Below are 5250 nucleotides of genomic sequence, written 5' to 3'. Positions count from 1 at the left end.
ATGCTATTATGGCGACGTGCACGAGTGAAGCCACTTGCCGATATTTGGGCTTCATCAGTTGAAAGAAGAGACCACGTCATGTGGCGATGACGTGGAAGGTTATCTTAGGCTGTTATGTCACGCTGTCAACCTTGCTGCTGCGTAATGTTCTTTGATATGACGTCACAATTGTATATGCTTCAACGAATTTCGGTTGATCGCGTGAAACAATTACATCGACCGCGTGACACCAACTGGCTTCATTGTGACGTCATCTCGCCTTTCCGATTGTGATTGATGACGTGGCTGTCGTTTTGTTGATCTCTTCTTGCGAAACGAGGGTCGTGGCTCATCCAACCTAGGGACAGTAGAATACCGGGACGACTCACTTTAATGATATTTTCTACGAAATGGACAGCTGGAGGGTTACTAAGAAGTTCAAAAATTAGCAGAACTGCACAACGTTTTCTTTTCTTTTAGGTAAATTTATTCTCATCAAATGAATTGCTATATTTGGTTAAAATTTTGGGTGCTACAAAATCTGCAAAACCTCACTACAGCAGTTTGAGGCTACCTACCGTTACCAATGTTGCGTGAAGTCTACCCCTGCATAATCATGACTTGAATACTATTAAATGAACATGATATCACATATTTCCTACATTTATTTTGACGATACACACTTTGTACACACGTGGGCAGGTCATATAAACTGCACCTGAGTATGCGACATATGGCAGTAGACCTCAAGCTGTAGTTGCATCAAATTTAGTCATAACATTGTGACCCTCCAGTTGTCCACCTTACTTTTGAGTGAGCAATCCCCTACTTCTACCTTCCCTAATCCAACCCCTCTTTTATTCCATTACCCTTAAATTAAATTTGATCACCCGGTAGTCTGCTTTGTAGCCGAGGTCGTCATTGATCATCCCGCGCGCGAAATATTTTTCCCACGAACTTTCTGTCTCATTTACATATTTTGGTATTAAGTGTAGCCATTATTCGTTACCGCGTGCCAGACTTGGACAACTAGAATTTTTTCAGCTTTTTGAAATTAGATTATAATTACAGCTATTCTAGTTTTTACAAATTAGACTAGACTTAAAGGTAGAGCTAGCTAAGTTTTCACAAACTAGAGTAGAGTTCAAACTAGATTAGAATTAGTTTGACCCAGCTGTCCCATATCTTTTTCTATTTGGATAAAAACGCGAATATGGCAACTCTAGATGAAAGTATCATTCCCCTATCGCTGCACCAAAATCCCTTACGTCATAATAGACATTGTGATGTTGATGAGTGAATCGAGTTTTTAATGACTTGGCTACTTAAGTGATAAAATGACACTTTGATCTTGGGGAACGTTCAAATATTACGTAACGCCTTCGAGGGGGAGGGGGGGAGCTTATGCAAAGCGTTACGTTAGCGTCACATCGGGGGGGGGAGGGGTTCAAGCAAAACGTTACGTAACGCTTTCGAGTACGGAATGGTAGTTTTTTGTGCTGAATTTGTAGTGAAAAAGCGTTACATGGGGGAGGGGGGGGGTTGAAAAAAAGCGTTACGTTGGCGTTACATGGGGGAGGGGGGGTCAAAAATTCGGAAAAAAAGCGTTACGTAATATTTGAACGTTCCCTTGATCGTTTTATTGCATTTTCTTTGCATGAGGTTTCATTTGTTGAAAAACGAAAAATTTTAGCAAAACTGGAGATAGAGTAAACGAGCTTTAACCAAATTAGATTAGAATTACTAACGATTTGCTCTAATTCATCAAATAGACAACTAGAACTAGCCTACCTATAGTTGTCCAAGTCAGCCGCGTGTGCAAATTTATCTCTCGGTTACTCCGCATAGAGTTTGTATTAATACCAGTGACGATCGGTGAGGGAAAGCAGTGCTTACCTGAGCGAAAACTATGCAAAATATAATGACTGAATTCTAGGTTTAACTTATTATTTTTATCAAGTCTATTTTAACTTGAAAATTACTGTGTTCGTGACTAGAATTACTCGTAACGCTTGTGAGTAGTCTAAGTCCTCATCAAACCGCATTTCTTGCCTATAAATGCCAATTAACGCAAACGCTTTTGTCAGAAACCATCACTGAAGCTCCAGGGAAATCAACTTTCAAAGTTGCTTACCCAACATTGAAAAACGCCTTCGTTTTATCCAATCCTCAATCGTTTTGCAAAACGACACCAGCTGCTTAGCCAATCAGATGTGTTATCTGGTGTTATGGTTAAAGTTGCTTTCCCAGTGACGTCATGCGTATCTCATAGCGGCTGCTTTTGGTTTCAGGCAAAAGGAATACAGCCTCTACGCATGAGTGATTTTCGGGCTTGTAACTATAGGCTACTGAGTACGCTGAAAATAAAGCTGGTTCTCTTACCAAAAAAAACATAGATTCTACAATAAGACATGCAATTCCAAAGGGTACATTAACCAACCAGTACTGAAACAGCACAAGTGTTTTTTAAATTCTTTGGGTCAATAGACTGACATCACAAGTTCAGAGCAAACATACTTGTGTTCTTCAAGAATGGACTATAGCTTAATTTATAGGCTAATTATTTGCTCTTTACTAGTGCACCAGTCCAATGCATGTCGTAAATGCTTACAGATGACATTGACAATAAGTTTTTGTGCTCAGTCTAAAAAAGCAGCCAACATTCTAGACTAGTCCCAGTTTGATTGATTGATTGAATCTTTATCCTCGGACTGGGAAAGTCCGAAGATTTTGTTTTGGAAATGCTCTCAGAGCGCACCAAATTGGAAGTGTTTTTCAAAAATTTCTGGGGGAGGCCCCCCAGACCCCCCGCTGGAAGTTTTGCCTTCGGCAACACGCTTTCGGGCTTCGCCCGACGGTTACGCCCCTCGTGCCTACTACCTTGCTGCAACATATTTCCAAGTTGCTTTCCCAATGGTTTAAGCCACCGAACGTCACTGATTAATACCCTATGAATGCAACACTTTTTCGTTGGCATTTTCAGTCAAGTGGTTTCATCTTGTGCCTAATGCTCGTAAGAACAACGGTTCGACGCCCATCGAAGTTAAATTATATAATTTTTGCTGTGCACAAAAGCTTTTGAAAACAAAAAAGTTAGGGTTAATTCTTAATCAATTCGGAAAGTCGTAGGGGAGACTCGGGTAAGTTGGCCCAGCAAAATGAAAAATTGATTTTGTGAGCTAATAACAAAACATATGTCAAAGCGAATGCTATTGAAAAATAGAGAATTCATCATTCTAGAAGTAGACATATTCTTGCAACAAACCAACATTCTTAAGTATGTAATTTTTCAAGTTTTTCGAAAAAATTAAAATGGGCCGTCTTACCCGCCTGTGCAGGTAATTTGGCCCACCATGGAAGGTAAGTTGGCCACGAGGCCAACATGTTCATCTCTTGGTATATTAAACAGCAGAAAAGCTCTTTCTCCTCAAACTCTGCTTCATACACCTGCTGAGACACATTTCCGCGATTGTTTTTTTTTATCTAATTACTTACCATTATTTTATTCTTACAATATGGGTTAGGAATAAGTTGACGTAATCTATGGCGTAAAGACGATGTTAGGAAGTGAATTATTGTTATTGATTGCTTAATGCTGATGTAAAGCCGCGATTTACTTACTTTGGATCCCTGATACTTCAATCTTGAAAAAAAAAGTCATCGTATTAATTAGTCCATTATCATTCTATATAATATCCCATGAAGGCAAGTTGGCCATGGTGGCCAACGTACCCACCCACGAAATGGGCCAACTTCCCTGCATGGCAGCCATATTGTAAAAACTAAAATTTATGTCAAACTATCGAGCTTCTAACAACGGCTTCACCGTCAAAGTGAGCCTTAATAACTACCCTAGCGTTGCACTCACTAAATAATAACCTTTCTTATATAGTAAGAAAAAACTCACTCGACATCTAAAAAATTCTAAAATCCAAAAAAATTAAAAATCATAATTTTTCATACAAAAATCGTGCTCACATGTTTATACTGCTTGCTAGAGCCTCCCAACCTGGTGATAAGGTAGTTTCAACAGCATTTCTCGGTATGCGTATGATACGTCACAATAACTATTGCACTTAAAAAATTATTTAGAGTGGGCCAACTTGCCCATTGGGCCAACTAACCTAAGTCTCCCCTACTTTTAGAGTGACCAGAATCAATTTCTTTTCAACTTTTTTAAAATTGACTTGAGTAGGCTAGGTTTGTTTCCAGTCTTCGTTTTTTTTTCAAGTTCGATGTTTAGATTTGGACCTGGATGGCTAAAATTGGCTGCTGACTTTGAAAACCGCGCGAAAAAAAAATGAATCGGTAAAAACAGTTAGGGGAGGGTGGGGTTAGTTTGAACACTTTTCACATTATTTAGTCTCATAGTTATGTTTGTTTATGAAACAAAGTTGTTTTAGCTTTGTTGCATACCTATAACATCTGTAGATACCTCGCAAAAAAAAAATTGAAAAACTTTTGTATAGTTTAGATTTTATATTGAAATACAAAATATTTTTCAAGTGTTTAAAGTTACCCCGTGTGTGGGGTAAGTTTAAACACGCAAGAGGTAAGTTTAAACATCATAAGAATAGCCATTACCAACTGGATAACTTCGTGTTATAATGCAGTTTCGCAGTTTAGATCAGAAAAAGAACAAGGTGTAGGGGAAGGTCTAGTTAGTTGAGCCAGAAATCGATGTTTCTGCAATAAAAATTTAACGACAAACTTTACCAAAAATCCGAATCCATCATGATAAATTTCAGTCTTTTGCGGTTATTGTGAGCATGTTTGTGTTTACGACTGACCCCGATTTATATCATTTATTGGCATTTTAAAATTGACACTCAGCCGGCTCAAATGATACCCTAAATTTCACGGTTAATCCACAATAATTTCACTTCCAAATGATATCCCAAAAGAGAGCTCAATCTGCATCAAACACAATAAACTCTTCTTTTGAACATCTTGCAAATAAACAATCAAAAAGTGTTTAAACTGTGTATTGTGTCTAGAGTTTTAAAATGAAATAGCAGTGAAAACTGAACGAACAGAAATTTATACTATTGAAAACACTGAAAATCATTGAATAGAAAACTTTGCACGAAGGTGCTTTTACCTTCCTAAAACGATTTCGCGAGGTTTGTGAAGAAAACAAACATTAGCAACCAGTGGCGTTGCTATCGAAAAATATAAGGGGGGAGGGGTGCTAAAAAATTACCCTCAAACTGGCGCATTACAGAACGAATTACACTTATGGAAGTTTAAGGGGGGAGTGGGCCGCCCCCC

Source organism: Aplidium turbinatum, chromosome 12, assembly GCF_918807975.1.
Source record: "Aplidium turbinatum chromosome 12, kaAplTurb1.1, whole genome shotgun sequence".
NCBI lineage: Eukaryota > Metazoa > Chordata > Ascidiacea > Aplousobranchia > Polyclinidae > Aplidium > Aplidium turbinatum.
Note: the sequence above shows the minus strand (reverse complement) of the source record.